The sequence below is a fragment of the Cyprinus carpio genome, chromosome A15, assembly GCF_018340385.1.
Source record: "Cyprinus carpio isolate SPL01 chromosome A15, ASM1834038v1, whole genome shotgun sequence".
NCBI classification, from domain to species: Eukaryota; Metazoa; Chordata; class Actinopteri; order Cypriniformes; family Cyprinidae; genus Cyprinus; species Cyprinus carpio.
The window spans coordinates 4,821,626-4,833,471 of record NC_056586.1 but is presented as its reverse complement, the minus strand read 5'-3'; the positions used below and the strand labels follow the sequence as shown (position 1 = coordinate 4,833,471).

General features: G+C 37.2%; 1 pseudogene; it reads right to left on the bottom strand.

Annotated features, from left to right (window-relative positions):
* LOC109069714 overlaps positions 1-11,416 on the bottom strand; it is a 46,123-nt pseudogene extending 34,707 nt beyond the window's left edge.
* Between the last annotated feature and the right edge of the window lie 430 nt (positions 11,417-11,846).

The following is an 11,846-nucleotide window of genomic DNA, read 5'->3' as shown; positions in this document are numbered from 1 at the left end:
TTTTGGAATAGCTGGAGCCCAACATGGATTGCAGTTTGATGTCTCTCTCTCTCTTAAAGTACTACTGTTTGGCTGATTCAGTTGTAAGGAATCGTTTATCATTCCTTCAGATCAGATATTCCTCTTCTTCACTTTTACTTCTTGTTAATTTGAAAGCAAATTAACATTTAGTTAAGGATTTTTAACAACACTGGTTTGAATTGAATACATAGTTAATGCATGTGGTGTGTGGCATCCAGTACAGTACCTTGGTGAGAGCTGCTATCCTCTCAGGGCAGCTCAGCCTCGACTTCAGGCAGAGTCTCAGCTTTCCTCATGGTCTGCTGGAGCTTCCTGTTCCGCCAACTCCAGCCGCCCTAACTGCCTGTTCTCCCCTCCATCTGTGGGAGTAAACACACACACACACACACACACAAACAAACACACACACACACACCATCTGTGAAACTGCACTCAAGAGAGGAAAACACCCAAACGATAAGAGAGTTTATCCTCATATAGCAGACACCATAGGACAGTCCAGCTTCCACGCCAACAAGTGGATCATCATCGTACATTTTCAGTGTGCCCAAACAAAACAAAAAATTACATAACTGTCTATTTTTGCCTGTTCTGGAAAAAAAATTAAACTCACATTAGAGGGTAAGTGATAAATGCACGGTGAAGCTTATAAGTACCTGTGTCAAATAATTGACCTTTATACACTAAAATGTCTACAAACAGGTTTCTTTAACTGAAAAAAGCAAAAATAAAATAAAAACTACATATCACTTAATTTGTAAAAACAAGTACAAAAATAATTAAAACTGGAAAATAAATCAATATTTTGTAGAAGATTCTTGCTGCTCTTTTTACATATCGATGGTTGACGTTGTCTTAATTTTGTTAGCACTTTTAATATGTGATGGAATTTTTTTTTCCCCAAATCTCTGACAAAATCCTGGTGTCTTAATGAATGGTTCATGCTGACTGTGATATGAACAGAATCTCAAATGACTATTTGTCAGTTGTCAAGTTCAAAACATCTGTGCACTCCACGCCAGTCACACAGTTTCAGTACATCAAAGTAATTTGAAATAATGCTAAACAGAAAATGAAATTGGGAAGACAAGTAGTCAGAACCTGACCTGTCTGAGGAACGCCTCCTTATTGGCCAGTACGTTTTCCAGCTTGTCTGTGATGTCATGTAGTGATGTGGACTCTCTCTGGGCACTGAGATAGCGCCTTTCAAGAGTCACGACTCGTTCCTCCATGTCTTCTTTCTTGATTACATAGCCTGTGTGCGCCAACACAAATACCACACACACACACACATACATACACACACACACACATAAATATATTGGCAGACGGTTGGTTAGTGGCTCTCAGATCGCACATCTACTATGAAACCCCAGAGGTGTAATAGTCAGCTGTCAATCAAAAACTTCTGCCCTATAATTACACACAGGCTTGGAGGCACAAATATGAACACAAGCAAACACACATCTGACACAGAGGTACACACACACACACACACACACACACACACACACACACACACTCACACTCACTGCTCCGGGCTGCCACAACCTCTCTCCATCAATAGCTGTAACACCTCAAATCCAACAGACATTTCCTGAATCTGTCCAGCTGTCGCTAATTATCAATGTCGACAAGGAAACCGAAGGCAGCTGTTTCACTACCTGATCAGTCAGTGTTGCAACGGACTGAATTTCGTAAGAAGCATGCTTTTTAATTAAACTGCATTTGAGAGGAAATGATTTTAACACTATTGTCTGATGTGGTTTTTAGACACAGCCTTATTTACAGTATGTTGGTTTTGAGACAGAGGCTTGACATACACCCATACTGCACCTCTTTAATATCTCTCTGGAACTTGTTGTTCATGTCTAAGCTCTTGATGAGGTCTTTGCGAGCCGTCTCCAGCTCCTGCTCCACCTCCGGACACACAGGGAGGACAGCGATGGACATGCGGCTCCTTCATCTGCTTCAGCTCAGTAGTTCTGCTTCTCCAGCAGCAGCTCCTGCAGCTCCACCACCTGATCTGGCCTCGCCCCCGACTCCATCGAGCCCGTTAGACAACGCTGCAGCCCAAACACATGCAATACACTTCCTTTTAGAGTGAAAAAATGCTGTGAGATGGATTAAACAGATTAAATAAGTATATTTAAACAGAATTAACTGTTCGTTATATCAGTAAAACTGAACATTATTATAAGGGTTATTATTGTTAAACAAAACTAAGCCCATACATTTTTTTTTATTACATTAAATAAACATTAAAGGTGATGTTTTGTGAAAATCTGACTTTTTCCATGTTTAAGTGCTATAATGGGGTCCCCAGTGCATCTACCAATCCAGAAAACATGAAAAAGCCCTTTTTTGCTAAGCCCTAAAAAATGAGCCGCTCAAAAAGGGAATATTATTATAATATTACTGCCCCTTAATCTGCAAGTTTCCACCCACCGCCGCCATTGCGTGTTCGCAAGCGACAATCATGTACCAGTTCTAAAGTTCGAGCAAAGCATGCTAACTGTTCTGCACTGATGAGGACAGAACAGAAATAACCAACTGTTTTGGTAACTCGTGTGTGTTTTTAACATAAACTTGTGTGTATTTGACAGTTTAAGCGCAATAAGACAGGAAGGAGAATTTAGTTTAGTTTAGCCGCTTTCTGTGCGCGTCCTTTGGATGTGTGTGCTCATAAAACCATATATCAGAAGTTTACACTAATATGGTTTAAATCGCATAATTTCAGCACAATAGATATCATAATCAAAAACAAACAGATGTTTTTTTTTTTTGTTTTTTTTTTTAGCAAAGTAGGATTATCTGAGGAACGAGCTGTAAAGGCACAGCTCTATTCTGGAAAAGGGGGAGGGGAGCAGCAGCTCATTTGCATTTAAAGAGACATGCATGAGTTTCTGCTTCCACTCAAAATAGGCATTTTCAAAATGATATAATAAATTATCTGTAGGGTATTTTGAGCTGAAATGACACAGACACGTTCTGGGGACACTTCTATTATATATTATAAAAAGGGGCATAATAGGTCTCCTTTAACTGAAATCAAAAACTGAAAATTAATTTTATTTTAGCTAGTTTCAAAGGCTCTACTTCTCATTTTTTAGTTTAAGTTGAAGTACTAAAATAATTTATGTTATGTTTGTACTGTACAAGTATAAAACCAAGTAAATATGTCCAGTAATCAACTGATACAGTAATTTATACTAAACAAATGTAAATACGGCACAAATACCTATAGTTAAAATATTATACAAGTTTCAGGGTTTAATGTTTTCAGCTACTTCATCCATTCATTCACTGAAACTGTCATTTAGCACAGGGCTCTTTATCTGGATTGTTGAATTCCCAGCATGCAAATTTGTGTCTGTTCAGTGTAATTGCATTTTCAGTGTGTGAAACAGAGGCTCAGCAGATCTTTCCTCTGCCATGCCTAAAATAAAGATTTCTGTCACATATTCACACTAAATCTTGACACATCTTATGCTGCACTAAAATTAGACTTTACATCCTGTTTAATTTATGGTGCAGACACCTGTGACAGAAGGGTGATAAAATCTTTTGCACAGCACACAGAATTTACTCCTCACAAAGCTGTGAAGCCACAAGAGATCGACACGACTTCACTAGAAGCAGGTTCTGTGGATCGTAAACAGACGAGAAAGACAAGACAAAGAATAGCCACGATTTATCTGGGAGCAGCTGTAGGATCTGACAATGACTCACTCTCACTTTTTTTCACTCACTGTCTCTCTCTCTCTTTCTTTTTCTGTCTTTTTTGTCTATTTGAGAGGGTCAGGTATGTTTGTTACGTACAGGCAAAGCCAGTGACCTCTGGTTGATTAGTTGGACCCATGCATCAGTGCCAGAGGCACTGATATCATCGTCAGTACTGCTACTGAATCTATCGAGCATCATGGGAGATTAATTTGGCCAATTGAGATATACTGTCAAAGTGCCAACTTTTATCTTGCGAAGCCACATGTCACCATTCCAGCATTAATCTAATGCCACCCAGCTGTGACAGCAAGAGGAGAGAACGACTCTCCTCACATCCTGTGAATCTTTTCATCAGGAGTGAGGCTAGATTCTGCTAGGACTGCTTTAACGGCACATTAAATGTGATTTAGAATCACAGTCTGACAGGATGAGTCATGTGTGTATACTGTATAGAGAAGATTTACTGATTTTATTTTACACATCTGTGTTCAAAAACTATTTTCAATAGTTTTTCATTTTTCCCTGTTAGGACTAAAAAGCTGACAGTACATCAGAATAAATCACTTCTAGTCACCATCACAGGAATAAATTACATACAGCTACTTTAAATTGTATTGTAAATACAAAAGCTTACTGACCTAAACTTTTGAATGTTAGTGTAACTTTTAGCACCTCATAAAACAAAATCTGACTGTTGAGAAATCATTAACCACTCTTGAGGCAGTTTGGTATCTGGTCCCTCCACCTTGCCAGCGAACTCTTTCGAGCACGTGGTTCCCTTCCAACAAGTCCTCTCGGCCCCTTCTCCTGATGCCACCTTCCTCTGAATGTGTGCATTCTGCTCTCTCTTAAGGGCTACAATCTGCAAAAGCAATATAGAGAGATTTAATGTCAAATAAAACCCATCAATACTGAAATCAGTTGTTGTTTGATAGGACACTTTATGCTAAATAATATACCAAACAGTAAAGACATAATAGAAAAACCGATATCATCCCAATTTACATTCTTACTGGTCCAATAAAACCTAAAAAAGTGATATTCATAAGCAACATCAAATATTACTGGTACTACTTTTATTGCCTTGTGCAAATAAAGACTAAGCAGGTCTTATATTTTATTTGTATCACCTGGAAGCAACGAGCATTTCATAATGTCATCCAAACTTTTTTTTTTATTTATATTTGAGGTTTTTTAAATATATACTCAAATTGGATATCCATACTGTTTTGATGGGCAGACCAAACCATATTTTCCCTGGACTCTGTGTATATGTTCTTCTAGAGTCATTTTTGTATGATGTTCATACATAATTCTCTTGAAACTGCAAGCATACAGAAAAACCGCATCATAAATCAAACTTAAACAGCATAGAAGGGTTTGCTTCATGCGGTAGCACATCAACAGCAAGCAGTGGTGGACAAAGTAACGGAGTAGCTTTACTTCATTACTGTACTTAAGTACATTTATTTTCAAGGGAAGTAATCACACCAGTACTTTACTGGAGTAGTTTTATTTTAAGTAACTTTTTACTTTTTACTTCTCACTACATTTCAAAGCAGATGGTACTTTTTACTTCACTACATTTCGCCAAAACATGTCGTTACTCCTTATAATATATCCGCGTGCTCTGAGGCGCGCCCAAGAAGCCGGTGTCTGATTCAAACGAACTGATTCTTTTCAATGAACCTTTTAAAACGATTCATTCCCCGAAATTAAGAATGATCCGACTGCAAGCTGTTTTTGAGTCGACCAACTCACTGATTCAAATGAACCGTTTAGCAAGTGAGTCTCAGTGAACTGAATTCACAAATAAGAACCGGGAGATCTTGTGATAACGCGTGACTGATCACTGTAAAAAGTAAGTTACTAATCTCGAATTTTAGGATTAATTATTGTAACTGAAAATCATATTTAGGTCAAAACTGTCATTTGTTTGTAGAACTAAATCTGCTGTAAAGGGTGATCTATTTAAAACTCACTGAAATGCTTGAATGCAAACACATCAGCATCAGTGCCTCTTAGGTAAAAAAAAAAAAAATAACACAGATTAAATAAAATAACTAACGCACGTTCAAAATTCCCGCTGCCATAACATTAACAGTTCTAATAAATGCTACGCATTTAGCCCTATGTGACGTCTGTTTTTATATTGTTTATCAACAGTATAAAGGTGCGTTTATATTGTTTGAATTAACCACCCAAGTAGACAGATATGAATGTTTATTCATAACCATACTGAAAAATAAGTAAAAATATTGGTAGCTGATGCCTTTAACTGTCTAGCTATGCTTTCTAAGCTTGCTGGTGCTAAGTTTAGTAATTTTTAAAATAAAAGTCCAAAATATTTTTTTATTTAACCACCTAGATAGATTATATCTGGGGAAAGAAAGGCTGTGGATGTTCAGGAACATGGTAACTACAATAATTATCAAAGTGGGAAGTGATGTCCTCTAGGGTATTTGACCAGGGGTGTTAGATTCCCAGATTTTCAAATAGTTGTTATCAGCCAAATATCATCCTTTCCTAACAGCTTATTTGTTCCGCTTTCGGAAGATTCATAAATCTCAATTTCGAAGAATTTACCCTTATGACTGGTTTTGTTGGCCAGGGTCAACAAATCTGTTTGCTTCAGGTACATCACAGTGAAGCTTCATAGTGAACATCCTAATCACTCCGTCACCGTAGGCCATATCAAACAACAAAACTATATCTTGACTCAATGGTAGTGGTGATTTTGGGACCATTCCAGGTATTGTGAGCAGTGAGGATGTATAAAAAAAAAATGTGCTACTATCCAATTAAAGGAAGAGCACATCTTGAAAATGACAAAATAAATTCTATCTATCGTACTTTTTTACGTAGTACATAAAAAATAGATGTACTTTTGTACTTTCCTCGAGTAAAATTGAAAAAAGGAGTACTGTTACTTGTAATGGACGTAACATTTTATATACGTATCGTACTTTTACCAAGTACTTGATTTGTGTACTTCGTGCTCCAATCCGACAAGGCAGCAAGCACGTCACTTTTCCACAGTTTTAATGCAATAGACAGTATCAAGGGCAAGCGTACTGTAGCTCTCGTTTCTGGAAAGGACATTATTGAGGAGCAGCGGAATGTTGGAAACAGACGGCTATAAGCTGATCATTTAACAACCGACCTCAACAATTTGTTACAGCCAAGCAGCACCAACTATACTGATTTTCACAAAGAAGTCTAAAGGCAGCAGTAGCATAAAAACAGCTTCCGTTTGATTATTAGAGAGAGAGAATGTGTAAAATGACTATGATATACTAAAATGATGCCTTTTGAAAAAAATTAAATTTTATCATAGGTATAACCCATTAAAGGGCATGTCATCAAGTGTTCATCAAAAATGTCATTGCAAAGAAATACATAACACACATAATGATCACTACTAAAAGAAACATACTTGCATTCAATTCCAAAATAATATCTCATTCATTCAAAAGCATTTGATGCCACTACAAGTTCATGGTTATACCGCAAGGTTTTATAAATACCTACAGTAATGATTACTAATGGTTCAAATAAAAACATTGAACTTTTTTAACTTTTTTACTACACTAACTAGCACTGTATCTTACACTATAAATGTAATTTATGAAATGCTGTATATCTGGACTAGCACAAAGCCGCCACAGCCCCAATAAATGTAAAACTGCAGCATTAATACAAATATAGCAGCAGAAGTTGCTGACCGTAGCTTACCTGGCATGCATGCTCCCTAATAAAATAGCCTCTTATTATTCTTCAAGGAGCATCTCTAAAGCTATGGCTATCTGAGTGATGAGCCCCCATCAATACACACACACACACACACACACACACACACACACACACACACACACACACACACACACACACACACACACATTGTGTTCTCTCCAGGCTAAAGGGCATTGGGAGATTATTCCACACCCATGTCAGTAGGACGCTCTGTCCACTGTGAGTTCAGAGGAAGCAGGATAGATGGATGGATATAAGGAAGACATCCGCTTCCCCTTTGTTTGGTTTATCGCCACACGTGATTCCTTCCTTAATGAGGTGGTAATTATGGGGTTTCCTTTCACGCTTTGAAGGCTCAGAAAGGGAATTGTCTACCATTTTTCGAGAGGCCTCGGAAGATCAAACAATACCGCACACCTCTGACTCCACAAAGAGCCGGAATATTGAGTCAACTTGCAAAATGGAAGGTAAATGAGAAGTGGAGGCCCAATGAAAGTGAGCATGTCCGCTTTGATGTCGCTTCATTTGGCCTTCATCAAAGCCGAAAAGCGCACGAAGCCCGGCTGTGCCTGAAATGCTGCTTTGTTTCAAACAGGAGACAACTACTTCACAGAAACCTGATTCATCTTTGCTACTCACCCGAACGTGTCATGTAAAACAACATTTTGCTCCTCTAACTCTGAGATATTAACGCACACTTGAAATAGAAATGGCTTCAGTTATACACATGCAGAAACTTTACCACAGTGCAGTCAAAAGTAGTTCACACAACCAAAATTAGATATCTCTTAAAGGAAAGTTATTTGGCTCTTGTTGAGAAGTTTGAAGCTCTTTTCAGCTAGAACTGCACCATCTGACTGCCATAGTACTAGAATAAACACTAAAATACATTAATGTACTATTATTTGCTCTGTTGCATTTCACACTAATCAGATCAAGCTAAAAACAACACACTATAGGCAACAAATAAACATATAGCATGTTTATTGTGTATATTTCTATCTCCTTTCTGGTTATGTAGAATTACATAAATCAGAGCATTTGTGCCTCACCTCCTGATTGGCTGCGGTCAACTCCTCCTCCAAGGCAGAAACCCTCTAGTGACACCCGCACTCTCTCTCGTACCTGAATGAAACATAAAATTCCATCACTCACTGTTTATCGTAGCTGTGCTTTACTCTGAACTGATCTGAGAATGTTTTTTTTCCTTCATGATTTAGAGTTGCATTTAAATTATTAAATTTAATTAAATTTAATTTAATTTACTAAATTATGGTTACAAACAATGCAGAATTGCAGAATTTAAGGAAGTAGAATTAAAATGGAATACAAATCTTTGAAACTGCAAGTGTAGTTTTTATAGCATATTTAATTGTTTATCATGAATGACCTATAAGCATGACATTGCACGCACAACGTGGTATTTTCAAAACATTATATGTAGTGGTCGACCGATATTGCCACAAGGCCGTATATATTGGCCGATATTTGTCATATTTTTTCAAATATCGCATCGGCCGATAAGTTTTTCTCCTTGGCTGATGTGTTCGAGTAGGGACTTTTATTTTGACAGCGCTGAGAATGGAATTCTGGTTTTCAGTATTCTGTCTAATACAGATAGAAGTCTGTCTAATAATCAGATAGAACGGTTAAACAAAGGAATTAATGTATACACAAAAAGTATTATAACGACTGCTTTTATAATATCAGTAATAGAAAGGCAAACATTTATAATACTTTCTCGCTTGCCGTCAGCATTCAAGACCCAAATACACATTTACTAAATTTAAACAAATCTTTGAATGACTAATGAACATTTAATTTCACAAACCTTGCAAACTTAGTCAATCCAGCTGTTGAGATCTTGTGAAGTGTGCACTTTTAGAACAGCATGATCAAGGGTCCTCTATGTGACGGTTGGTTCGTGGTGGATTGAATGCTTTTAGGGATGCAATGCCAAATATCGGCCAATAACTACCGCAAGATCCGTCAGTAAAGCCGGTTCTCCTAATCATGCGGTAAATCCATCAGGTGCATGATTTCACATTAGAGCAGCTGTTTACCTACATGGAGTTAAAGAGTATGACTGACAAGCTGCGCCAAACGGCGGATAACGCTGATAATGAACATGGATTTGGCGCAGCTTGTCAGTTAACAAACAGCTCTTGTGTAGGTAACAGGGCTGCTCTATGTGATATCATCGCGACTTTGATTTTGAAGTTTACCGCTGAATGAGAGAACTGGCTTTACTGATGAGATGCGCATTAACCATCGGCGTCGATATTTATTGTGCATCCATAAATGCTGTATTTTTAAAATTGTGGATTTCAGCTTATGCTGCACTTTTATGCATTTGCCTACCGCCCAGTTGCCCACATGTCATTTTCATCGTCGTGCTGTGGGTAAAATGAGTATACTCCTATTTCTTTATTTGAAAAAAAAAATATTTCACAGTGCACAAAAACTTCCCAAGACTACCTTCAGTGCCCTGTTGGTTTACAGTGTTCACTTCGTGTTAATTGTATTTTTTATTAAACTATTTATATTTGTGGGAAATGTAATATCTTTGTCAGCATTTGCTATTAACGCATTGTCAAATGATTTCTAAAGTTCTTAAATTATTAATTAAAATTGCAAATAAAAATGATATCGGCTTTTATATCAAGGCTCTCCCCCCCACCCCATGAAATTTTTGCGGCCTCGATTGTCAAAAAACTTAATTAGGCAGTCGCATAAATCCACTATACTGATCAACTAATGTAATGGAAAACAGTATTAAATTTGTATTTAATTTATAAAAAGTGTCTTATCTTTAATTAAATTTTAGTTTCAGTTGACCACAGTTGTAAAAAAAATATTAAGCTTTTATTTTCACAAGTTATTGAGTAACACTTTAGTTTGAATTGGGACCCATTTTACTAGTTAACTTGATGCTTATTAGCATGCCTAAGACATCATAAGCCTTTATATACCGTTGTGCATTAGTTAATCATAAGCATATATATTCGGCCATGACCATATTCTGCATCACCTAATCATACCCACTTACTCTACATTTCTAACAAATTCCTTACTAACTATTAATAACAAGCTGTAAGAGGGAAGTATTGAGGCAAAGTCGAGCCTGTTAATGGCAGAGAACTGGACAATATTTTTTAAAAGTTATTTTTAAAAAAGTGTTATGGTACCTGTATGACAACTTTTAAGTTTTTTTTTTTCGTTGTCTTACAACCGATTATAAGTATTTTGATCGCCTCTCTTTCAGTGAACTGGTTTGATCACGTGAATCATGATTTCCAGTGGTTCTAAAATCCTTACCTCACTGGGTCTAGTGGAGGACGTCAGGGGTCACTAAAATGTGCTCGCCCTAAATCATGAGGCAATTTCGCAGTCTCGTTACCTAACGCCTTATAACTGACAGTGTCTGCAGAGCCGCAGATATGGGATTACAGCGGGCTGAACCACCACACAAGGGCTAGCCATAAAGAAAATGCCATTTGGATGATAGGAATCTAGGTGAAGGGGGAAATTTTGGGGTCGTTGATTGTGTTAATAAATGTTACTTCCAACGCTAATGTCACAAAAGACAAGGAGATGACGATGTTATATAATATTTAGTTTGCTACTAAGACTTGATCAGTCGGCCTCTATGCAATTATATGACTTAAACATCAATAGGTCCGTGGTACATTCGGATGTGTTATAATATGAATTTTACTACAGGATTCTATCATTGCACAATGCACTGTGAATTTCCACCAAATAAAAAAACAACATCAGTTGTTTTGATCTCAGGGTTTTTTACCTTTCACCCGTGCTTTGGGTGCTCAAGGAGGGGACTTAAGGGCTTTGAGGACTCCACCTCACTGGATGACCCCAGAAAGGAAATGGAGCTCGCGTGTTTCACCACCGTCATGCGTAGAGAACGTTCATGCCTCGAAACCAAACACTCCAAATGTTCCAATAGCAGCTGTGAAACATATGAGGAGTTAATTTCACTATGTTTATCATCACAATCATCCGCTACTATTATGAACATTAGAATTAAACCAAACGTATAACTGAAACTAAATTCAAAACCAATTTTAATACTAGTTTAAAAGCTGAAAGGCGGCCTTATGTCTCACTTGGGACAAAGAGGATTTAAGTAAGTAGTAAAAGCTGATATTAAATCTAAAAAACCCTAAATCTAAAGTTAAAAATAAAACTAATATTAATTCTAAAAGTAAAGCTGAAATCTAAAACTTTAAATTAAAAGCTCAAACTGAAATGAAATCTAAAAGACAAATCCATCCAAAATTCTAAATTTAGTAATTAATCTAATTCTGATCCTAAATCTAATGCCA